At 44.8% G+C, this 26,332-nt stretch overlaps 1 protein-coding gene and 1 long non-coding RNA gene across 2 annotated transcripts in view; one reads left to right on the top strand and one right to left on the bottom strand.

Moving 5' to 3' along the window:
* Positions 1–951: 951 nt before the first annotated feature.
* LOC310705845 lies at positions 952–26,332 on the bottom strand. The gene is made up of 4 exons (XR_014525486.1): positions 25,872–26,332; positions 5,096–5,293; positions 2,605–2,714; positions 952–2,403 (listed from the first exon to the last, which is right to left on the bottom strand). It is a non-coding gene; the product is annotated as an uncharacterized lncRNA (long non-coding RNA).
* USP25 (ubiquitin specific peptidase 25) overlaps positions 20,058–26,332 on the top strand; it is a 94,478-nt gene continuing 88,203 nt past the window's right edge. Inside the window, exon 1 of the mRNA XM_083500688.1 lies at positions 20,058–20,082. The gene's annotated coding sequence lies outside the window, so the exon portion shown is untranslated. The remainder of the gene's footprint in view (positions 20,083–26,332) is intronic.

The following is a 26,332-nucleotide window of genomic DNA, read 5'->3' as shown; positions in this document are numbered from 1 at the left end:
TGCCTAGTCTGGCTATAAAAGACCTGAAGCACTTTAACTTTCTTAAATGTAGGGCATATAAAATATTTATGCTCACTGGCTAAAGATTTACTTGAGGCCCTTCCGGAATGACCTTACTCATGCTGCAGCTGCTCCCGTACATGTCCCTCCTGTGCTGTGCTGTTAACAGTGGTAACACAGGATAAGTCTGTGATGTTGTTATTCTGAGAATGAACCAGGATACTGGCTCAATTACTGTAAAATGTTGGTTTTGGTTTAGAAAGGAGCAAGTCCATGCAGAGCTTGTTTTAGGCCTGGGGCAAGAGTTTTGTTAGAATAAAGTTATAAAACAAAAAAGCAGCTGGTCCCTGGTCAGTTTAGCCCTCTGAGGTCCAGGGCAAGTGTATCCTGCTGCCCCCTCCCATGCATGGCCCTGGGAAGGAGCCATGTTGCTGGTCTTTCCATTTAATTTGGAACTTCAGGTGTCTTTAGAGCACTATGGAAAAAACCATGTATTGCTTGTTGTATGTCCAACACCGCTAAGGCAGCCAAATTCTCCAACATACAAGTGTCCACATCCTCTGCATTTCAACTTCCACATTTTAACAAGGGCACCTGTGTCCTGCTCCAAATCTAACCAAAGTTTGTCCTCAACAGCTTCCTCCATGACTTTGACTTCAAGGAGAAACGTTCGCTGGAAGTATCAACAATTTAAATAAACAGATGTATCTGCCAAAGGTCCCCAGGACAGCTTACCTTTCAGCAGGCAGTTAAGTGCCATCTTTTTAACTGGATTTTAACTGCTACTGTATTTATACTGCTTTTGAATTGTTGTTGTAGCCTTTGGTTTGACTCTCATTTAACTTATTTATACATATCACTGGCTGCCTTGAATATCTTTTTTATGAAAAGTCTAGATGAAAATGTTATAAATCAATGCAACAATTGGCGTAACTATTTTCATACCTTTCATACATTTGTCTGCATTTTCTGGCCAAGAAGATGTGGCCTATTAAAGTTTAAAATGCCACTACAGATTTGGGGGATGGAACTGGTGACAATAAATATACACTGCAGTCCCATGGTTTCTTTAAGTTAGTTGATTTGTTTATCTGGGCAATTTTTCAGCTTGAGTCCAAAAATAAACAAGACCTCACAAAGGAGAAGCTTCCAGATAATTTTATTTTTGCTTGTTATGCCTAAGGTTTTGAGTATTAATGCATGTTAAGCATTAATGCTGCACACATAAGCACAGTTACTTGAAAGCTCATCATATTAAAATTAGTGAGAAAATATGGTTAGGATAGCCAAAGCCTCCTCCCTTTTGCCTGGCTAGAACTTGTCTTTGAATTGTGAAAGTGACTTTTGCCTAATTGGGGTGAGGGTGTGTGTAGAAATTTCTGGTTTGTGCGGCTGAAAGGTGGCCTTATGTACAAAAGAAAGAGGCACATGGAGCCCCATGCCCCCTTTTACCTTTGGCCCTGTCCATCACCACAGAAACATAAAGCAACACGTAGGCTAATACAGTGGTACCTCTAGATGCGAACGGGATCCGTTCCGGAGCCCCGTTTACATCTAGCAGCAAACATAACCAGCTACGGCACGTCTGTGCACGCGCTTTTTGTCGCTTCTGCGCATGCATGTGACGTCATTTTGAGCGTCTGTGCATGCGCAAGTGGCGAAACCTGGAAGTAATGTGCTCCATTACTTCCAGGTTGCCGCGGAGCGCAATTTGAACATGCTCATCCCAAAGCACATACAACCTGAGGTATGACTGTAGTATACTAACAATATTTATATAACACTATCAAACTGTTTCTTAATTCACAATCAGAAAACATACAATATGTACATGGAGTCACGAACTAATAAGAGTGAAGTAGATATTCCATGAAAGGAAATGATCAGATTAGTATTTGACCGCAAAGAATCACTGAATTTTGAGGCTAAACGCCTTCCAAAGTTAATACAGAATTTTGCCAAAAGTGAGGGGGAGCGAGATTGTGCTATAAACACAGCAACACAGAAGAATGATGGTAGGTGCTCCAAACACAGCAACAGAACAGTCCTTCCGGAATAATAGACTGTTTCAATAAATGTTCTTCATCAGCAAGTCAAATATCCACAAAGGTAAACCAAATAACCATGAATCAGTTGTCACTCAAAAGTGTAGTAAGCTGAGGAGATATGACCTTTGAACTGAAAAAGGTTCCCATGTTTGACTCATTTTGGAGAGTCGCACCTTTCTTGATCCTGCTGTGATCTTGTCTCTTTTGTGAGGTTAATTTGTTGGAAGCCGGCAGATACCATATCTTAGGTTGGGGCCATCCTTTGGTTATGCTTGCTTTTCATTCTATTGCAGTCGTCTGATCCTATGAAGCCAATTGCCCACCTGTTCCTTCCTGTCAGGTTCCATGGCATTTGCTTGAACAGGCAATAAGGGAGAGAAATGAAGCATGGAATTAATAAACAGGAGGTGCATGTTTATTGAAGAAATTTTAATATAGCACCACTAAGCAGACATACACAATGACTGGGCATGGCAATATGCTGAACAAGCACCTAAAGGACACCAGTAAATGAAAGGAAACTGAAAGGTCACTAGAGGTCATTATTTTCACATACCTTTGAATAATGAGAGCCTCACACATCCGCCAGAGGAGAACAAAATGTCACATTCTCTAGCTAAAGGTCAGCGCCGGTCATAGGTCAGCAAAGTGAGGCCAGGAAACAACCTAAGAGGTTAGGATGAGTGCACAAAGAAAGGGCAAAAAAAGTCAATGAAAGCATGCAGCTGTTTTGAGATGAAACAACTGAGACAACCTTTATGCTGACACAGGCTAAAAACTAATGCCTCTCTGCCTTTGCTGCCTTTTTTTATTTAAAAAAATATTCTGGCAGTTTTATAGGGCATTGGCATTAATGTACACAATCCTGAATTAGCTTTTTGAATTGCAACAGTTTGGAAGTTCAGTGCAGTCATTTGCAAAAAGTCAAAACCGTGACATTTTTATTTCAAATTATTTATGTCACAAGCGACTTCTTCCAGCGCATTCAAATTTCAGCCTCAGCTTTGGTATCTCTACCAAGTGTGATAACAATCTGAAACAAATCTAAGTGACAGTCAACATTGCTCTCTGGTTTGGGACTCCCTGTATTTACTATTTTGAAAATGGAATAAAATAAGTATGCACAGATGTGGGTTAGTGCAATTCTATGCATTTCTATTCAGACGTAAAGTTCCACTGAGTTCAATGGGGTTGACTCGCAGGTAAGTGGGTATAAGATTGGAGCTGGGCAGGGCAATCCAACCCCCTGATCGACTGTTCTGAAGGGGTTTAGATGGGGCAGAGGTACTCTCCACATGGTGATATCCAGCTCCATTGGACTCCACAGCTGGCAGGGAGGCCCTTCTGCATTCACAGGGTCTCAATGTGGGTGGGTGGAAGCATCCTGCCAAATGGGATGTTTACAGGGCTGGGACTGGGCCAGCACTGAATCCGCTGGATCCTGTGCTAACTCTGCTTCCATCAAATGATGGCAATGGGCCTAATCTGGGACTCTTCACTGTGCCAGTCCTGATAAAGGGAGATGAACTATGTATAGTGAGAACCTAAGTGTTTTAACTGTTGCCCAAACTACTATGTCAATAAGGGTGTATTTTGTTTGCTTTTTGGTTACAAGGCAATACATAAATATTGTAAAGAAACACACACACATGTCTAACCTAGGTTTAACTCTAGTGAAGTATAAATCAAGTTGGAAGCAAAGTACTAAAGATAACATTTTGATGGAGCATCAAAACCTAAGCATCAAGCAATTGCAGGAACACCAAATGGGACATAATTGCTTTTGAGGATGGGAGAATTGGCCTTAAAACAGTGTCTGATGAAGAATTGTGTGGATAATCCCACAAGTCCAGTGGAAATGGTGATTCCCCCACTGACACCCATCCTCGCTCTCCATTGCAACCTTTCACCAGACAGGAACATTAACATGGGAAGGAAGTAATATAACATGGGAATTTGCAATGCAGGCATGATAGCTACCGCTGAAAAGCGGGGGTGATCAATCCCCTAACATGTGCAAAACTTTGGGTACAGAATGGAACTCCCTAAACTGTGCAATAATCCTAATTGGAATCCTGAAAAACATTGTTTTTAAAAATGGATTCCAGTTTTGCCAGTCTCCCTTGATAATTCCTTGATCTTATCTATGTGTGATGTTGGTCATATGTGAATCTATAGCATGATGCATGAAAGCCTGCTGATCGGGGCTTTAAAAAGTTTTATGTGCTTTTATTTTTAATCTAAAGATTTCATACACACCCTTCCTTATAGGTTATTCATGTTATATTCATGTTATTAACTGTGTTGGTTGAATGTGTCCCTGAGTGAATGAAACTAGTTCAACAACAAAAGCTCTGAAAGAGACTTTGCTCTCAACTGACAGACTTCTAATAACAAAGAACCTGTCCTGCTGATTTTATTCCTGGGGTGTCTGCTACGCTGCTGAGATGAAAACAGGCTTCACAAATCCCATAAGATAAACAAAGGCATGTGAAGGGCACATCCTGGGAGCAGCACAGTCACTGTGACTATGAGGAAATCTGTTCACAAGCCAACCACCAGTTGTCAAACCATGGAAGAAATGGGGAACGTTTGCTCTGTGACAAGCTGAACATCTCCATACCAACCTCTAGAGGTTCTCTGATAGCTACTTTTTCCGGTTTTCTACTCATTGCCCGCATGACCTCAAAAGGCAGTACATTGGTAAAAGGTTAAGGTATATTTATTCAGATAAAACAATAAGAAGATCCATAGAATAACAAGCCAGTTAAAGAAGTGAGGGCAGGTGAGGTTTGAGGGCAGTGTCCTTTGTGTCCCCCTGGGCATGTGAGCACCAACATTCTGTGGCTCCTCAGCCAATAGGATTAGGGAAATTTCCCTCTCTCTAGGTGAGCCCTGGGCCTTTGAGCTGAACATGTGCCCTAGGTGTTGCTGTCAAGAGTTCACCCACTTGCCCATATCTGATTCAAAAGGCTTTGGGTAATCACTCTGCAGTGCCCCCAACCCAAAACTGCCTCAGTGTGACATTTACTTACTTACTTACTTACCTCTTTTTCTTTAAGGTGTTTTTGTTAGGATGAGGTAGGTTGGATTGAGAGGTGGTCACTGGCCCAACATCACCAACCGAGAGGCAGTTCAGTCCCCTTCTGATTGGCCACCCCTGTCCATGGGACTCCAATTCCTCCTCCTCTGGGAGAGACCAAATCAAATCTCTTCCAAGTCGGGCTGGGGCAACCTCACCCCTGCTAAAAGGGGGGATACCATTCTTATATTGAGTAATATGAAAGCATAGGCAGTTTAAAAACAATTCTATGGGTAAGGGAATGCCATCCCAAGCCTTCTATCCTGCTGCCCCACTGATCAAACATAGAAGGGCTTGGAGTTTGACTCTTCCTGTTAGAGCTGTATTGGCCATCCACCTCATTATCTGTTTTGCTTTGATAATATTTTTTATTATTACGGTGGTGGTGGTGGTAAAGCATTCTCCCTACCCCACCCCCGGCAGCCCTCCACTGTGGTATATACGTGTGTGTGTGTGTGTGTGTGTGTGAATTCCATCATTAAAACATTTCAGTTTGATACACATGAAGGAACTCTCTTCTTGCTCCTCTGCCATCCTCTTCACAGACCACTTTGCTGTCCATGGAGCCCCTCTCCTTGGAACTCTTCCTTGCCCTGTAAATGAACTCTCATGGGAGTTTATTCCCGTTCAAAGAAGTCAATACTTATTTTGGTCCCTGGTGTAATGGCAATACTTTCCCTGTTTAATGCACCTATAAAGCAAACCTAGAAGCCATTAAGTAGGAGATAGTTGCAAGCTGATAAATAATTGGTAGACTTGTATCTTACAGATTAAAGGGTTTGTTATGACCTCAGCTTCTACGGCTAATGATTGGGTTTATCAGATGCAAGCCTGTGCTCAAACTACAGGAAGGCCAGAGGGTGTTCCACCCTATACTATGATCACTTGTTTTATTTTAAATGTATAGGGCCAACTAGCAGGGTCTTCATTTGGTGCCCTGGTTCTTATTGTGAGATGTTCCTGAATTAGAAGAGGAAATAAAAACCATCTAAGTCCCATCTCTGCCTCTTACTCCAAAAATTGTAGAGGGTCCTTTTTGCTCTTTGGGCAGAGTCAAGAAGTCTAGGTCACCACTGGGGCTGTCCTGACTGCAAGACCTGCACATTAAAGTGGGTTCATTGGGCTACCTTCAAGTCTTCTTCTTCTATAACTGTACCTTCTTTTCTTCTCCAGTAAGGCACCTCAATCCATCTTCCTCAGTCTCTGGTCTCAGCTCATAAAATCCAGGTGTCTTGTTCATTCTCCCCTTGAAGGGGTTGGTGGCTCTGAGAATGCTAGCCAGCCATGCCCCGTTCTCCTGACAGTGTCCCAGTCATCTATCCTGCCTCTTGTCTCTCTGACTATGTAGGGGAAGCTCTGCTTTGTGACACTCATTGTCTCCTCTGAAATTTACATAGCTATAGAGGCGGGGACAAGTACCCAGCCTTTGCTGTAATGCTTTCAGCCATGTTGACTTTCAGTTGAGCCAGCTGGGGCATGGAGCACTTGTCTTCAACCTCCCATATTCATATAAAGTGTGGGGGGGATCAAACATATCCACCTCCCAGAACTACACTTGTCCCTGTGACCACAAAAGCCCATTTCCAAACAGGCAACAGCTAATAGAATTGAGTGTGCTATGTGTCTTAATGAACTGGGAAATGACAGACAATGGCCATTGTGATCCAAGGGCTTAATTCAGTTCTATCATGGAAATCACTGATGTCAGGACTTTTTGGAGGGATTGCTTTGGAAAATTGCACTTTAGCTAAAATAGGCTACAATTGCCAGTAATGTATTGATTTGTGATGTCAGTGGTTCTGTCTACTGGAAGTGCAGGAGGAGGGAGGGGGGGGGGAAACATGCCATTTTGTTTTTACTGTTGAAAGAAAATATTAGGAATTTAAACAAGTTCCCTTTCCATCCCAATGAGTTTACCAAACAATTAATCAGAGGTCCTTTTAAATTAGTAGAGTTAAACACATGGGTGTTTCATCAAAGAGGGAGCTGTTCCATCATAAACAACTTTGAGCATTTAAGGAGACAAGGAGGAGGTTAGAAAACACATCTCAATGGGACGTATTCATGAAGGTTCTACCTCTCTACTCAATAGAGTAGCTTGTTATAGAGATTTACATTCAACATTAGCATTTTCATAAGGATCCTAGAACCTTCGATACTTCCAAATACGTGCATTTGCAATGGCACTTTTCATTTCCAAACAGTAAAGTACGCAGTAAAGGAACATAGGAAGCTGCCTTATACTGAGTCAGACCATTGGTCCACCTAGCTTGCTGTTAACTACCCTGACTGGCAGGAGTCTTTTCCAACCCTACCTAGAGATGCCAGGAATGAAACTGGCATGCTAACCATGACCGCTGCCTCTTCTAATTTAGGTCACTTGACTTTTATCTTAACATTGTGATCATTGGCTTTCCTGTGTTACTATCTCCCTTATGTTATCTGTGATGGCGTATGTAAATTAACAAGTTCTGTTTTCTCTAAAGCTGGTTAACGGTATATTATTTGTGCCACTGGGATAGTAACTGAGTAGCAGAAAATGAACATCTACACAGCAACTCTTGTGCAAATAAAGAATGTGAAAAGCCACAGGTCCAGGGGTGGATTACCATATTTCTGTACTGTGACAGTTTCATTTCCCCTACAAACAGGCTCTGTTTTGTCCTGTCTATGGGTTTAATTTTTAGGGAAAATCCACCCACTTTAAAAACGTCCAAAAACGCTTTGCCATATTCGTTCTTTCTTTTTTTTACTGGAGACAGGGGTGCAGATAAGGATCCATTTTCCCCGCCCCCATCTTACTATCATCTGGCTTAAGATGGTCTCATGAAGGGATTCTAAGACGAAAGCAGGCCTCAGCGTCATCTGGACAAATGGCCCTCTAGTCTCTGCTCACTTGGGTTTGCTTTGCTGCAGGAGCAGCTTCCCAACAGGGCAATAGCCTTGTGGCAGTGGAGTGGCAGCCAGTTTGGGACTTTGCGGGTGCACCAGCAGAGCCAATTGGTTGCTTCTGGCTGTTCATCTGTGCAGCTTTGACTTCTCCACTGCCTAGCCCCTCCCCTTACTGGTCAGAAGCAGCAATGCTGCTGTCAGGAGGTTATTGAGGTGACTCTGCCCCACCAGCTGCTCTTTCGATATTGTGAAATGGGACAGAGGGCCTAAGTGAGCTGAATGTTCTTGTCATGGTTTATGAGGCAGTTGGGAAAGGAAGGGGAAGAAGGGTGTTTAGGGGATGGGAAAGGGGGAAATGGGATTGGGGGGCAAAATAGTTGGGGGGATTGGTCACATGGGTCACCAGGTGGAGGGGCGAACCAAAAAGTCTTCCTGGCTATGCTGTGCATCCTTTCCTTTACATGGTGATCTGAAATGGTGCTTATGAACAGCATGAACACACTTGGGGACATGCCACAGTGCCACCTGTGACTATGGAACTCATGGTGTGAGGTGCTGTGGCATTGTTCTGTGAGTCGTAGCACAGGGAGCTGTCCTGGTTGTGCCTCCTTGTTATTAAGCATCTCCATGTCTGCATGGCATGTGGATACCATTGCACTACACCCCCTGATTAAAAGCCCTTTGGAATAATTCCAGGGCTCTAAGACTGTATCTCCTCCTACCACCCCTGCTTTCAGATTATATTTCCCCCTGCCTTCCAGGATTGGTCACTTCTACTATATGCTGACCATGCACTACTGTAGCACCAGCAAACCTCCTGCCTATCCTCATGCATAATTGCCACGTATAGGATTGCTCAGCCAAAGTCAATACAACACAATGATCTTTATCCAAAGATCCTGAAAGAATTATCTTGGCAAAGGCCAAAAACCCTAGCTATCAATAGTGCCTATCTTTAAAAAAAGAAAAAGTTAAGTTATTGGAGAAATGATAAAACAAAATATTTGTTACTCTCCTTCAATGTGGATTTATTGAGGTTAAACCATGCCAGCTCAACCTAGTTTCCTTCTTTGATCAAGGACTGAATTAGTAAACAAGAAAACCCCAGCCGATATATCTTTTGCGAGGCTTTTGATGTATTGTTCTATATGACAGCCTCATAAGGGTACTTGAGAAACCCTTACTACAAGGAATTACCATTAAACGAGTACTCAATTGAAAAACTACACTCAAGGGGTAATTAATGGATCAGCATCAAATTTGGAAGGTATTTCCAGCTCAGTGCTGGGTCTAGCGCTGCTCTGCATTTCAATTAATGATTTGAAAGAAGGCATGTACTAGACACAAAGTATGTGATTTGCAGAAAACTGGAGAAGAAGGGATTGCAAGTGTTTAAGAAGAAAGTAAATCAAAATAATCACAGCAAAACAGGTGAGATGGGCTGATAGTACGAAAACACATAGCCACATAGAGGTCAGAATCTTCAGCCACATATTGTTCCATCATCTGCAACCGTTCTGTATCTCTAACACATATCTTAGATCATCACCTGCCTTTCCCTCTTATAAATATAATTGTATGGTTCTCCACTGAGTTCTGCATTCAGCTTTTGCCTTGAGAAACACACAAGCAGTCAAGCTATGAAGGTGATGGCTAACCCTTCTTGTTTATCCCCAGCATCTGGTAACTTAGACCGGGGGGGGGGGCACACTTGTGGCCCTTCAGATGTTGCTGGACTTCAGTTCCCAGTCAGGGATGATAACAGTTAGGGGTCCAGCAGCCTCTGTAGGGTCATATGTTCCCCACCATTGACAAAGATATACTATACTTTTTTTTAAACACAGGTATAACCAGCACTATCAAGAAATAGGTGCAGGGATTAAAAGGATTTAAGAAGGCTATTAGGGTGGTTCTCCCTTCCGCATCCCTATTAAGGAGGCTATTAGGGTAGTTGTTGTGCATTTGCCCCACCTAAGAGCCAACTGCATTGGTCCTACTGAGTAATGTAATATTTTATATGAGATGGATTTTACATGTATAATTAGTATAATTGTCCAGAAAGGGCAATATATATGATCCCTCCCCTTTTGAACCTTGGATGCCATGCTAAAACCCTTTTTGTTCATACTGGCTCACTAGCATCACATTTGTATGCAGTGCTAGATCAGAGTGTCTGTACAGTTAAATTGCTTGGTGCTACGTGACATCAGCTTTATTACGGAGCTCGACCACTTCTACAGAGTTACTTTGGCCCATAAATCACGTCCTGTAGGACAGAGGGACACCTCCCCCCAACGCAGATGGTCAACCATGCCATTAGCCATATTTTCCTAATTACTAAACTATTGGAATGTTTGTGTTTGTTTTGAGGACTTTCTGCAATGAGAAGCCATTGTAAAAGGTGAAGCCTTTCAATATATTCATTAATTAGATGGTTTAATCTAATAGCCTACCATTGTTTTAATAGGTGGCAATCACTTCCTGCTAAATTTTGAAGTGCTCCTTGTAGTGGCTTACACAGAGATCTTAAACCGAGTGGAATGAAGAGACGTGCAATCAGCAAGTTTACAGCTGGTCAGAGAGTCAACATGAGGTCACTGTTTGTCAGACAAATGATGAATTTTTAAGGGTGATGCTTAATACTGCAACCTTTTGACCTTTCCAGAAATCAAGTAGCAGGCGGTCACGAGCTTCAGCAAATAGGTGAAATGGGAAAAGCAGAAAACACAGCTTATTGCTTGACCTGTTTGTTAAGGGCTCTTTTTCTTTGCACAGATGGCACGATAGACGCCAATGGGATTCTTTGCTTTTCAGCTCCTCTCTGTAAATACAGCCAGCTTCATGTTGTGCCCCTCCTAATGAGCTAGAGAAATGCCTCGGAATTATGCAAAAGCCACACCATTTGACCAGGAAACAGTCTGTGAGGTAATGTACAGTAAGCAGAGCAAAGATGTGAGAGGAATGAGACCACATTGACAGGAATAGTGTGATTCAACATTCAGTGACTCAGGGTTTTAGAAAGGGTTCCTGGGGGAAGCAGGCAGTTTCAGTACTCACCTCATGATATTGGACAGCTGCATTGTCTCATCATCAATTCCTAGCCACTGAAGGCTGTTTTCTTAGAGCCTTTTAAATACAATCAAAGAAGGACACCTTGCCAGGAAGGAAGCGGGTGGGGTTGGAAGGAACACTGTACCCAGAATGATAAATAGCGTATACAAATGAAAAAGATCCACACATCACATTTACTTACCGGTATTTCATTTGCTACTTCTGAAAGAGACGACACTCTAAGGGTGGCCGGTGCTTCAGCCATATTTCAAAAAGTAAAAAACCAGGACACCCTGAATGTTGTTGGGCTTTTTTTTAACAAAAATTCCAAAAAAAGAAAGGAAAACCACAATTCAAAAGAGAAGACAAAAGAGAAAGCATAAAGAAAGAGCTACAGCTTAAGGGTTACACATGATTTGAACATCCAGGACAATCAGGTACACTTGTATACTAATGCTTCTTTACAAGGAACCACAGGCAAAATGTGCGAGTAGTGGGAATATGATGTTGTGAAGTCATTCTTACCAACCCACATGTTGCCAATGGGGGAACTGAGGTTGAGAGAGTGTGGCTTGCTTGAGGCCATTTACTGATTTTGTAACAAAGGTGAAATATGAACCAAGGACTATCTCAAGGATGGGGAACCTGTGGCCCTTCAGATTTTGCTAGACTCCAACACCCAGCATGGATGATGGAATTCAGGATATCTACAGAGTTCTCACCCCTAGACTACATGATTCACAGCTCAGTTTCTTAGCCACTTCAATGCAGAGAGCTGTCCCACACTTGATTCTGAATCAACAATATTAGAAACAGACCTCAATAATTTAAATGCATGTGGTTAGCCCAGGTTTCTATTAATAGAAGGAGGATAGAATGGCTTCAGTAGGCCATGGGAGTATCTAATACGTCTTTTCCATTCTGATCTCATGAATCCCATTGACCAGCTTCATTTTGTAGCGGGGCCTACCACTGGAGTTTACAAACCACCAGAAGCCTTAGCACAAGTAATATCATATTTGCTTTACTGCCCTAAATGTCAGCACATATTTCTCCGCAATGCTTTTAGGGCAGCTAAAAGTAGCAAAGCACATAAATAAGAGGATATTATATTCTGGGAACAAAGCTGGGGATTCTTTGACCTTACATACAAGATGTGCACTACCATCACACATAAATAGGCTCTCTGTTCTTTTTACAGTTAAGCTTCTTTAAAAAAAAAAAAGTTAAGCAAAGGGAGTCTCTTCTGGAGGCTTGACATGATTCAATTCCCAGAGGGAAGCTAGGGGAACTCTGATGACTTGCTCAGCCTCATGTTCAGATGAACTTGGACTGAAGGGAACAGGCAAGATTTGCGAACGTAATTTTTGCCTGGCTCTGTGATATTCACCATCTTCTCCAAAAGACTGCTGGAAAGCCTTGACTGAGTCTGCATTTTATCATCATAACCCCAAGCATCCATAGACCAAAGACCCCCAAAGTCAAAAAAAGCAGTATTTAATGCTTATGCTCTAGCCTTGAAGAGACAAAGCCAGTGGAGGTTTCAGCCAAAATGGAATATGCTGAGAAACACGGTGGCAAGATAGATACTGGCTGATGGGAACAAGGCAGGGCAATGATGCCTTTCTCAATCTTTCCCCTTCTTCTTCTTCTTTTATCTTTAATGATAGACTGCCACTTCCTCCTGCCTAGTGGAGTAACATTTTGTTTTCCTGGTGCTAGAAGTATTATTTGCCTAAAGCTTTCCATCTCGCTAGCATTAGAACTACAGTAGCTGTATACGAAAGAGGGACTCAAATCCTAAGTAAACACAGGAAACTACTTTATATCAGCGTAAACTGCTTGTTCATCTAGCCTTGTATAATCTATTCTGAAAAGGTCCCTAGCAGAGGTCTTTGACATCACCAGCTACCTGACCCTTTTAACTGTAAATGCCAGGGATTGAACCTCGGACCTGAAGGAGCGTCTCCACCCCCATCATTCAGCCCGGTCACAAAGGTCCAGTTCCAAGGGCTTTCTGGCAGTTCCCCCACTGTGAGAAGCGAAGTTACAGGGAACCAGGCAGAGGACCTTCTCGGTAGTGGCACCCACCCTGTGGAATGCCCTGCCATCAAATGTCAAGGAAATAAACAACTATCTGACTTTTAGAAGACATCTGAAGGCAGCCCTGTTTAGGGAAGGTTTTTATGTCTGATGTTTTATCGCTTTTTATTATTATTATCATTAACTCTGTTGGGAGCTGCCCAGAGTGGCTGGAGAAACCCAGCCAGATGGGCAGGATATAAATTTATTATTATTATTATTATTATTATTATTATTATTATTATTATTATTATTAAATAATTTGCCCAACCCAGGTTGTCAGGAGCTGCCAGAGCCCAAATTGGGAGCCTTTGGGTCTGTTTCATGCTGCTACGTGGGGTGAGCCATGGTACTGCACATTGCTGCCTATTTCTAAGCAACATAGCATACTCAGACTCTAGACTAGGGTTTCCCAAATGTCTGCATTTGCTGAAGCCTTGATGAGCTTATAAAGTTGTCATTGACCCAAACCCAAATTCTTAGAAACATACATGAAATAAACTGAAGAAATATGAGTATATACTCCAAATTCATTAATCATCCATCACCGTTACTAGGAATTATGAAATACAAAAAATTAGAAAGTCGAACAGCAAAGCAGCATGGTTTGAAAACAGTGTTGTGATGTGGAATCATCTTATTAAATACAGAGATACAAGGAAGATGCATTCTGCAAATGCTCATGCTCTTTATTTCTGAGGTTCATCGTTCCTGACTTAATATTTTGCACTATACTTTGTAAATGTATTTCTATGTCTAGGTCATTTTCTGCCCCCTAGGTCTTTATTCAAAGTCCCATTGATCCCCGGAGGCCAATACTCACCACTCTGGGAAACCATGCTGTAAACTGACCACACTCACCCAGGGTAGGCCTTGGCAGGAAGGACTCACTTTTCCACTTCAGTCTTGCTCAAGCAACAATACATTCCTGAACTTTGTCCTGCTCTTATATCCTTTAGTTTGTTTTCGGTCCAGGCTTGCCCATCAGTCTTGACTACTGCCTTCATCCCATGGTCCCTGGTTCCCAACTGACCTTAAGATCCATGTCCAGCCTTGACAAACACTGATATATTACTGCACCATGTGGAGGACAGGGATTGTAAGGAATTGGCTAGTACTTCAAATCCCGTTATCTTCCTCATTTTTTGCTACTTTTCTTGTTGAAAATGAGAGTAAGAGGCTGACAGAAAAGTCTGGGGCAGGGGAGCATCAAATTCTCATGACCCTGCCATTTCAGTATTTGGTTTGGCCTTTCTCTACTTTTTTTTTTTATTTAATGATTTTGATGGGAAATTCTGATGATCTTGATTTAGTTTGCTCTATGACATTGCTATTTTCTCCTTCAGAGTGATACAGAGATTTGCTCAGCCTGGCTGAAGCTTGATCTTTGGAATTCCAAAATGGATTGTCAGTGATGAGAGAATGCAAGGAGCTCATTGCCAATGCCTCTTGACAGAACAGAGTCAAAGTACAGTCTGATCTCTGATTCATGGTCAGCAAGGACGGCACTTTTCAGTATACTTGCATACCACAGTCACTCTAAATTGTAAACTTCATAGGGGGAAAGGGCGTAAAACTCATCCTCCATTAAAGAGCAAAAGGTCTCTGTGTCATTTGATCTAAAGAACACCCTTGACTTGTTCTTATAACCTTCTCAAGGCTGCAGCGAGACAGTTTGAAGAACCTAGTTTTCCTTGATTGTAAGGAAATGTCCTTTATTACTTGTGTGACTTTTTCTCCAAAAGACATCTGGACAAACACAGTAATGCTATTGATACACAAAAGAAATGGATTTAAACCCCTGATATTTGCCGATGATATTAAGTAGGGTGGGGCACAATGACTTGTGTTGACATTCATAACCAGATTTTAAATGTGTACGTGAAAGTCTGCAGTGGACTGTGCAGATTTAATAGGTCTGTGGGGAGCACACACCACAGCTGTCGGGGCAGCTACTACTAGAAGGCTGGTCCTATGGTTCTCACATACTGGCAGCTGCTGTTCAGTGATAGCATAATGTAGTTAAGAACCGCTACTGTTTGAGTCACATTTTGTTGGCTCAAGTAAATACGCAGTGAATGATATCATTTCATTACACGCTATATTTTTAACGAAAGACTTGGTGTATTTTCAGAAATTTCTACAGATGGTGTCAAATCTTTTGACAGAATTTTCATTCCCCCCCCCCCCGGAAGTGCTTGTCAGTTATCAAACCACATGGCACCCCAGAGCTACCTTTTGTCACAAGCAGTGAGCCTGCTCCCAGAACATTGTGGCTACTGCATGTAGAAAAGACAGTAGCCATCTTTAGGCATTCAGCTGGGGGATAATGAATGTATAGGAATCAATGGCAGACTGCACTCAAATCTGAAGATAGACCCTGTGTTTGATGCTCTCTCTGTCTCCAGACATGCTAGGAAATGGGTGCGAGTCAGATATGAAACCTGGTGTCACCCTGCCATATTTTATACATTTCTTTTCTTCTGTTACATTCATATCTGAGGCAGCTAACAATACAATACACAACAGAAAATAACCAGTCCACATAATGAATTAGCAGCAACCACTCATAATCAAAGGCTGCAGCAGATGGCTGTCCGGTCTCTCCTGGAGGTCCGCCAGCAAGGTCTCAAAATCACTTATAGAGGAAGGGACTGTGATCTGGAATCATAGTAGCTGTTATGTAGTGTAGTTTCACCCTGGGCCAACAGGGGGATACTGTATATAGTTTTCACTCAGGTCTGTAGATAGTTTTCACTCAGGTCCGCGCCAGTTATTTTAGGCGGGAACTCTGGGCTGTTGTGGTTACAATGTTGACAGCCGGCTGCCTATAAATACAGGCCGGCTGAGCTGTTTGCAGTCAGTTCTATTCCAGCTTGCCATAATAAAGAGCTACTTGAAGAAATCGCTGTGCCGGCTGCTATGTCAACCCACGACTTAACACTGGCGACGAAGGTGGGATCGATGGACATCAGAGCACAGCCAGATGCGGCCAGCCTCTGAACTGAGCTGAATCACTGAGCTGAATCACAGAGCGAAATCACTGAGCGAAATCACTGGGCAGAACCAATTCAGAGCTGACTGTTCTGGCTAGAGCACTGTGTTCCATCCATCGCCCTTCACGCCGGCATCGGAATCATGGCTTCACTTGTGCCTCTACCGCCGTTTGCGCCAGCCTCTGAATCATGGGACTCCTACCTCGCTCGGTTCGACTGCTACCTCCAAGCCAACGAGCTGACAGCAGTATCAAAGGATTGGAAGCGGGGCCTATTCCTCAGCCTCTGTGGGCCTGAGGTGTTTGAGACGGCCCGAGCGTTGGTTGCGCCTGAAGCAGTCCAGGCAACACCATGGGACACGATCCAAGAGAAGCTCCGCAACCACTACGCACCAAAGCCGTCCAAGATTGCTGCCCGCCATGCGTTCTACCACCGGAACCAGGCAGAGGGGGAGTCAATCAACAACTACACCACCGCTCTGCGACAGGCTGCAATGCACTGTGAGTTCCGAGACTTAGACGATGCCCTGATGGATCGAATCGTCTGCGGGGTTCGGGACATCCATCTGCAACGGCGTCTCCTAGCCAAGCCAGACCTCACGCTACAGAAAGCCACTGAGGAGGCTGTGGCCTCAGAAGCTGCTGAACGCTCCGCCCAGGAGATCCGCAAGTCCAGCAGCCCGCGTCTTGCTAGGGAGCCAGTTCCGGTGCATCATGAAGAGGCCAGCAGTGAGGAGGCATCCTCCAGTGAAGACGATGACGTGCACCAGACAAAGCGGGAGCGCAGGAAGTTCCAACAGAAGTCCAAGGGCCAACCGGAATGTGCTGGCTGCGGAGGCAACCATTCCCGTGCCAAGTGTCGATTCAGAGACGCCATCTGTAGGAAGTGTTCCAGAAGGGGCCACATCGCTAAGGTCTGCCGATCGGCTCCGTCTGACACCCCCCCTTCATCGACTCGCAAGTCCAAGTCTTCACTCCAGTCTGCCAAGGAAAGTTGTTTCGCTCTCACCAACTGCCGCTGCCCGTCTGGAACCACGATTGGCCAAACCGACTCGCCTACGCGACGCAAGCTGAACGTCACGGTGCTCATTGAAGGAGCTCCATGTGACATGGAGATCGACACCGGGTCTGCCCTGTCCATCGTGTCATGGAGCACCATCAAAAGACTGGTACCCAGAGTGTCCAAAAGGCAACTCGACTCTCACCGCGTACACCTGAGAGACTACCAGGGAAACGACATTCCCGTGGTAGGCGTTGGCCGGTTCCGGATCGCCTTCAGGGATTTTTCGGGCCTGCTCCGGTTGGTGGTGGTCGAAGGTCAGCGGCCAAGCCTCCTAGGGCTAGACTGGTTTGATGCCCTCGGCCTGGAAGTCACCGGCATCAACTGCATCTCTAACGCAGAGACTGAGGGTCTGGTCAAAGACTTTGCCGAGGTTTTTGACGGCACCTTGGGCCAATATACAGGTACGCCCATCTCCTTTAGCCTTGATCCACAAGTCGCCCCCATCAAGCTAAAGCCACGCCGGGTTCCCTTTGCTCTCAAGGCTAAGGTGGACGAACAACTGGACAAACTGATCGCCCAAGGAGTTTTGGAGCCGGTTGACCACGCAAAGTGGGAAACCCCCATCGTCACGCCTGTCAAGCCAGATGGGTCGGTGAGAATCTGCGCTGACTACAAGTGCACGATCAACAAGGCACTTCAGCAGCACGCTTATCCGGTTCCTGTTGTCCAACACCTGCTGCATTCCCTGGGTGAGGGTAAGGTCTTCGCTAAGCTGGACCTTGCCCAAGCCTATCAACAACTGCCAGTCGATGATGCCACTGCTGAAGCCCAGACGATCGTCACCCACCGGGGGGCATTCCGTTGCCACCGGTTGCAGTTCGGGGTGAGTGTGGCTCCTGGCATCTTCCAAAGCCTTATGGAGCGTCTCCTGCAAGGGCTTCCAGGTGTGGTACCATATTTTGATGACGTCTTGGTGTCTGCAGACTCACACCAGCAGCTGTTCGAGCGCCTCCGTGCCGTGCTGACCAGGTTCCAGGAGGCCGGGCTCAAGGTAAAGAGGGAGAAGTGCCAGATCGCCGTTCCACAGGTAGAGTTCCTGGGCTATCTTATCGATGCCTCCGGTCTTCATCCAACCACATCCAAGATCCGCGCTATCCAGCAGGCCCCCACTCCAAAGAACAAAACGGAGTTGCAGGCATTCCTGGGGCTGCTGAACTTTTATAACATGTTCCTGCCCCACAAAGCCACAGTGGCTGAGCCTCTTCACCGACTCCTTAGCACTAAGACGCCTTGGGCCTGGGGTCATCGGGAGACGGCGGCCTTCAACGCGGTCAAGGCTCTCCTTTCTTCAGACAGTGTGCTGGTACAGTACAGTGAATCCAGGCCGCTGGTCCTTGCCTGCGACGCCTCACCTTTTGGCATCGGTGCTGTCCTTAGTCACCGTTTTCCAGATGGAAGAGAAGCACCGCTCGCCTACTTTTCCAGGACACTATCTCCGACGGAACGGAATTACAGCCAGCTCGACAAGGAGGCATTGGCACTTGTGGCTGGAGTGAAGAGGTTCCATGAATACCTCTATGGCAGGACTTTTGACCTCATCACTGACCACAAGCCACTCCTGGGCCTCCTCGCCGGTGATCGTCCAACTCCACCGGTCCTCTCACCACGCATGCTGCGATGGACTGTTTTCCTGGCTGCCTACCACTACCGGCTCATCCATCGCCTGGGGAAATCGATGGGCCATGCCGACGCCCTCAGCCGTTGCCCTCTTCCAGCATTTGTGGAAGACCCGGCTCCAGCTTCATCGCTCCTTCTGATTGAGGATCTTCCAGCAGCGCCTGTATCGGCTGCCACTGTGGCCTCCGCATCTGCCCAGGATCGCACCATCAGCCGGGTGCTCAACTGGGTGTGGAGGGGGTGGCCACAAGGGCCCTTTGCATCGGAGTTCCAGCCCTTCGCAAACAGACAACATGAACTCTCAGCTCATCGCGGCTGTCTGCTGTGGGGAGACCGCGTCGTGATTCCCCAGGGACTCCGTCAGCGCGTCCTGGAGGCTCTGCACGTTGGCCACCCGGGAATTGTCAAAATGAAGGCGTTGGCTCGGTGTTACGTCTGGTGGCCTAATATGGACGATGCCATCACTGCCTGGGTGTCCGCCTGTCAAGCGTGCCAGGAGTCGAGGCCTGCACCACCGGCAGCTAAGGGACACACCTGGGAGACGCCAAAGACACCCTGGTCGAGGGTGCACATCGATCTGGCTGGCCCCTTTCACGGCCGGACCTTTATGGTAGTGGTGGATGCCTATTCCAAATGGCTGGAGGTCGCCCTGATGCCCTCCACCACTACCGAAGCTGTCATCCGGGTGCTGCGAGGCCTGTTTGCAACGCATGGGTGTCCTGATGTCCTTGTCTCTGACAACGGACCGCAGTTCACGTCAGGCACGTTTGAGCGGTATCTTTTGGGACTGGGCATCCGCCATGCCCTAACAGCACCCTTTCATCCATCCAGCAACGGGCAAGCGGAAAGAATGGTGCGCTCGACAAAAGAGGCACTGGCGCGCCTGGACCGGGGAGACTGGCATGAGCGGGTCGCCGAATACTTGTTCGTGCAACACATCACTCCTCATGCGGCCACAGGGAGGAGTCCTGCTGAACTGCTTATGGGCCGCCGCCTCAGGTCACCGCTCGACAGGCTACACCCAGACTTTGCCGTGGCTGAACCCCCAGGCTGTGCCAACGCACCACGGTCATTTGTCCCAGGAAACCAGGTCTTTGCCCGGAACTATGTGGGGGACATCCCTTGGGTGCCGGCCACAGTAGTGGGAGTCACTGGACCTCGCTCGTACCAGGTGGCACTCGAAGACGGACGCTTGTGGCGACGGCACATAGACCAGCTTAGGCGCAGGGTTGGGGACTTGGACACTACCGGGGTGCCCCCAACTGCGCTTGCGGCTCCAGAAGAGACACGTACAGATGGCGAGGCCCCACCTATACCTCCCTCGCAAACTGCCAGCGTGGAGCCGAACCAAGCCGTTTCAGAACAGACTCAGACCACTCCACTTGCGGAGGCTCCACTCACAGCAGCGGATCCAGGGGAGTTGGTTCCAACGCCACCTAGGGTCGCACCACAGCCTCAGCGAGAACTGTGTGGCCCTCCGGACTTGGCTACCAGCCCACGGCGGTCTGGCAGAGTTTCCAAGCGCCCAACTCATTTAAAGGACTATGTTGTTGGACAGGTATCACTGTTGGTCTAAGTATGGGAAATGTAACCGATATGCTTTTGTGCCTAATTGAACCATTACGCGTAGTGCTGTATATAAGGAAACCATTACGATTGTAACTAACGCCTTATCTCGGTGGGGAGGGGTGTTATGTAGTGTAGTTTCACCCTGGGCCAACAGGGGGATACTGTATATAGTTTTCACTCAGGTCTGTAGATAGTTTTCACTCAGGTCCGCGCCAGTTATTTTAGGCGGGAACTCTGGGCTGTTGTGGTTACAATGTTGACAGCCGGCTGCCTATAAATACAGGCCGGCTGAGCTGTTTGCAGTCAGTTCTATTCCAGCTTGCCATAATAAAGAGCTACTTGAAGAAATCGCTGTGCCGGCTGCTATGTCAACCCACGACTTAACAGTAGCGAAAGCTTCAGACAGAGATGGTGGCAGGACCCAGAGCCGAGCTGCTGTTAAAGATGGCTACACACTCTTCAAGTTCACCCTGAACTCGGCATGGGGGGGGGGGGGAGAGGGCTAGCCACTATGGAATAGGAACAACTGATCATATCCAATGAAAAGGAAAGGGTGCAGTTAAAATAGATATTGCATTCACATTTCTCTGACAGACCTTTTGTTTTGTGAGCTTCTTCCATCTAAAAATAGAACAAATGTTTTCGGTATCTATTATGTCATATATACAATTTTATTTTATTTATATATATATATATATATATATATATATATATATATATATATATATATATATGGTTGGTTTTAACATGTGCATGATTACAAAACAACATAGGCATTGTCAGTGGGAAGGCAGTTTAGACATTTAAATAAATAAATTAAATGAGCTTTCTAGGCAATCTGCCTGTCAGACTACCCAGAAACAGGCTGTCTCCGAACTCCCTCATTAGCCTCAGAAAATGTGTGAGGCGATGTGAGGAAGCTACCTTCAATTGCTGCCGCATTCAAGCATTGCCCTGCTTGCCCTTTAGCTGTGGCTGAATGTGAACGGCACGCAAATGCCCGAGTGAGAGACTCATGTCTCTTTCCCACCCACCCCTAGCCCAATTCAAATAGAAGGTGCAAGGGCGATACAAGGCTCCACTCTCTGGACTCAGCCAAGAGGGTTAGAAATGAAATGAGGCCACATTTTCAAAATCCCTGTCTAATTCAGAGCTAGCTAACCTGGAACTACTACTGGTGCATCTCACCATAGAGATACTAACATAGTTTGAAAGCACTGCTCCTAACACAAATAGTGTGTGAAGGGATAAATTACTGGTATTAAATTACCAGGAGTACCTGCCCCTAGCAAGAGATTAAGGTTTCTGATTAAAGTTACAGCACAAATTTTGCCTGAAGCAAAATACAACAGATCACCTCAGGTTAAATATTAGCCAAAATTCTGAGGGAATTTTGATAGACTATATGAAACTGCAGCAGTTCTCCAGGTGACTAAAAAAAAACCCCTAGATTGGTTTGTCTTTATATAGCCTCAATATTTGGATTTTACAAGTATTAGGCTCTAGTACTAGACACACTTACCTTTACAGGGCTTGCTTATGAGTAGACAAGGCTAGCATTACATGCTGGTTCCACAGAATGGAACCAGGGGTCGAGGAAACAGAAAGACGATTTGGGGAGAATATGGAGGTGGTGGGTTTTGAAGTGGGCTGCGCTTATCACATTGATGAATGCTACATGGGAATATGGGGTTTTTGAACAAGAGGCCTGACATTTGAAAAGGGCTACAATACACAGAGAAAGATGTGCCACAGATTTAATTAGCATCTAATTAAATAGAATCCAATTAAATTAATGATGTACCCCAGATTTAATTTGCATCTAAAATAAGAAAATATTATGAACTGCACCTGGGTTATTGGGTCAGGGAATGCTTTTCCAAATGTGTCCATTACCTTTAAGGGTACTGACAAGTCAAGTATACAGGATACTCCTCTTGTTTAGTCCAGTCTGCTCTCCCTAATTAGAAGCCACATTATATTTTCATTGCAGCAATTAACACTGGAAGATGCTGCCAGACAACATTGTAATGATTCAGGACAACCATCCAACTTTGCAGAAGGGTGTTCCAGTATCTCTTTGTTATTGATGAAAGTTCATGTTTCAGCAGAGAACAAATTGCTCCCTGATGCCATTATTCTAGCCTTACACAGAGAACATATTGTGCAGCATGTTATTATCCTAGCAATAAACAAAATTGTAAGGCTCTCCCTTGAATGTGTTTGAAATAAAAGGCAGACAACTAACGGTAGTCATAAACTCATGCATACAACAAGAGCAACATAACCAATGTAGAAAATCACACCCTTTAGCTCAAGGAGCATGGCTTTTCTTTTCTATAACAAGTGGTTTGTGACTGTGAAATCCACCCATTCATTAATCTGGGGAAATGCTCAAGGCCTGCTCCTGAGGCAAATTCATGAAAATGGCTGTCTGGAATAATTTACGGTGCAAGTTTACCCCATCTTGACTTAGTAACAAGAATAATGTTTTGCCATAAGACACATCCTACCCACAGACATTTTCTATCACATTTATAAGACAACTGTATATGTGTGTGTGTGCGCACATACACTCAAAAACAGGGTCTAAATGGGACCATATTTTCTTACCCAACAGTCCTCCCTCAGCAAGTTGCTGCTGACAGCACAGTGTGATTTCAGTAGGCGGTGGTGAACTAAAATATAACATATTTCAGATTAAAACAAGGTGCTTTTGAAATACCTGGTGACACATCAAACATCCAAAAGAGATTGTGGCCAACTTCAGGGCAGTCTGGTGGTATGCTGTACAAAACTGTAAGTAAAATCCAAAGAACTTCATGAACAGTTCTTCACACTCTAGGGCCAGTGCTATTTTTCTAGAAAAAGAGGTGCTGGAACTCACCATGAACACCTCCCTTGTTGTCTTATAATGACAATGGCACCCACTTGAGAGATGCAGGAACTGAACTCCAGCGAGTTTTGATTGAAAAGAATCCCTGCTCAAGGGCAGGGGTGAAGAACCCATGATCTTCCAGATGTTGCCTTCTTCACATGCATCTCAGGGTGATGAGCAAAAGAAAAAGGGATGTTTAACCTTCCCAAGCAATTTACATCAAAAATAATTTCCTTCTCTAGCTGCTGGTTGTCCTACAGGGTGAAGAATAGTTTTATTTTTGTCATTACAGGGAAGCAGCCGGAAGAAAAGGCTTATCTGGAAAATGGTGTTGTGTAGAGGGTCAAATCCTCCCACATTGCCCCTGATTTCTATTCAGAATTAGATTTGATCCCCATCTCCCCGTCCCTCCCCTGCCTCTTAATGAAAAGCAGGGGCGATGTGCAAGGATTTGCTCCTCTCCACTACACCGTTTTCCAGTTGTATAACCTACCTTCCTTGTAGGCAAGACTCTAATAATAATAATAATAATAATAATAATAATAATAATAATAATAATTTATTATTTATACCCCGCCCATCTGGCTGGGCCTCCCCAGCCACTCTGGGCGGCTTCCATAAAAACCAAAAATACAATAAAATATCACACGTTAAAAACTTCCCTGAACAGGGCTGCCTTAAGATGTCTCCTGAATGTCAGGTAGTTGTTTATCGCTTTGACATCTGCTGGAAGGGCGTTCCACAGGGCGGGCGCCACTACCGAGAAGGCCCTCTGCCTGGTTCCCTGTAGCTTTGCTTCTCACAATGAGGGAACCGCCAGAAGGCCCTCGGCGCTGGACCTCAGCGTCCGGGCAGACTGATGGGGGTGGAGACGCTCCTTCAGGTATACTGGACCGAGGCCGGTGTCTAAAGCAGGTGTCCTCCCTGACTACTGGCCATGCTTGCTGGGGCTGGTGGGAGTTGGAGTTTGGCAATGTCTCGACTGCCAAAGCTTCCTCACACCTGCTCTAAAGAAGGAGATGTTCTTTTATCTGTGGGAATATTGCTACAATTGTTTATCCAGGACACTGAAAGAAGACAAAATCCTTCTCCAATAGAACAAGGGAAGAAAAGCCATGGGATGATGATCAGCCTTGGGAACACCAAGTATAGTTATCATATAACTATGTCTTTTCCTCAGGCCATCCTGTATTCCTCAATAGCTGTGCCTCATATGCCAAGTGTTCTAGACTGGCCAGAATGTGCCCTTGAACTCTGAGAATGCATCTTGCTTGTCTCAATAGAGGACAGAGAGGTGGGGGGGGGGTATGTGCATTAACAAGCTTACTGTACAAAAGGTAACCTTTACATTCATTCATCTGTCCGCTTTTGCCTCTGACCTCACCCACCATTGGCATGTGGCCCTTGGATCATTTCCCAGAAGGCAATGGGGCCTCAGACTGAAAAGCATTCCTCACCCCTGAGACAGATGTAGGAAGTTTCTTTGTTCTATAAAAGAAGCATCCATCTATAAAAGAAATCTAAAGTTAGGGAAAAATTTTGTAGGAATTAGTAAAACTGTAACAATAAGAATCCAAGATAGTGTTCCACATATTTAGAAGACTGTTTTCCAAAGGCAAAGACTGCTGGACATAATCTTAGGAACAGACACGGAGAATTACAGGCTGGGGTGGGGGGAGCACCACGGATTAAAGTTTTAACAAGTGGACCAGAAAGAGCAGAGGTCTCCGTCTGGCTAGATTCCAAAGATGGTAGTAAGACACTTTAATTACATGATTGATGTAGGCTTCAAAAGAAAGCACAGAATCCACAATGACCCTAAGGTCACAAGCATTATCTGAAGAATAAAAAGAACCACCACAAATGGAAACTACCAACGATGACACCTGAGACCTCTGCCTCGGTGAACTAATCGATAGCTACTCTGTTTTGTCTATGTTAAGTTTAACAAAATCTGAAGCTATCCATTATTGAATATCACAGAAGCAATTATACAAAACATCAAACTTCTTTGTAAGATCTGCAAGGACCTAAAGGATATGGAAATAACTTTTGCATACAAATGGCTTTGCAGGCAACTGCCTATAATCCAGGACCCATTTATACCGGGGTTTGCTACTTAAAATAAATAGGACTACTTTAGAGTCAATACAATGCAGATTGCCTCTTTCAAGGATGAAACGTTTATTTTCAAGAAATATGTGGTGGCAATAGAAAGAAGACCCTCAAGAAAATATCAAAGGTAAAGTAGAAATCTTGAGAGATGTATCTACTAAAAATTATATACAAATTTGTAGGTATAAAAATTTCAAACCCTGTTTTATATGAAATTCACCACTTACATTTGACATAAAATTCCAGGAATAGTATATACCCTTTCCCCCATGCCATGGTTCTCATCAGAACACATCTCTCCCATGGCTGATTCCCCACCCCAGCCCGGATTCAATCACAATTCCACATATTCTCACTTGGCTGTCAAACAGCTCTTTCCTCAGGAGATGCAATTTCTGAAAAGCAAACCTACATATGATTCCAGTCTCAGGGCTGCCACTGAAACATGTAGTCCTCAGAGAATTCTTTTTGTCACCTACCTTCAACACTTAAGCCTCTTCTATTAGTTCTGTGGGTGAGCGAGCTCCATGAGATTAACAGGAAATGGGGTCCCACTGCTTGTCTAGGCAGCCTCCCTAGCTTCCTCCTAAAACACATACATTGAGTGAGGTGATCTAAAGAGTGATTACACTCAAAGATATATTTCCCTTTTCAGGTGTCCATGCTCAACTCATGGGTATTCATTTTAAAGAAATTTCTAGTTTCATGGTTAGGAACAACAATCTGGAGTAGTTTGGTATATTTTTGGCTGGCTTTTCGGAGCCTGCATGGAATTTTCCATGTCTTCAACTCCCTTCTGATTATTTTCAAATGATGAATTTCCATTACATAATGTGATCTCCATGCTCTACACTTCATTACTATGCCACAAGCTGTGTCCTGAATATAGTCTGTCTGTTTCACCCAAAACAGTGATTCGCCAAAGGCCTGGTGGAATACT

Source organism: Podarcis liolepis (assembly GCF_965112155.1).
Source record: "Podarcis liolepis genome assembly, chromosome: 4".
NCBI classification, from domain to species: Eukaryota; Metazoa; Chordata; class Lepidosauria; order Squamata; family Lacertidae; genus Podarcis; species Podarcis liolepis.
The sequence above is the reverse complement of the archived record's forward strand: the minus strand, read 5'-3'. Positions and strand labels throughout refer to the sequence as shown.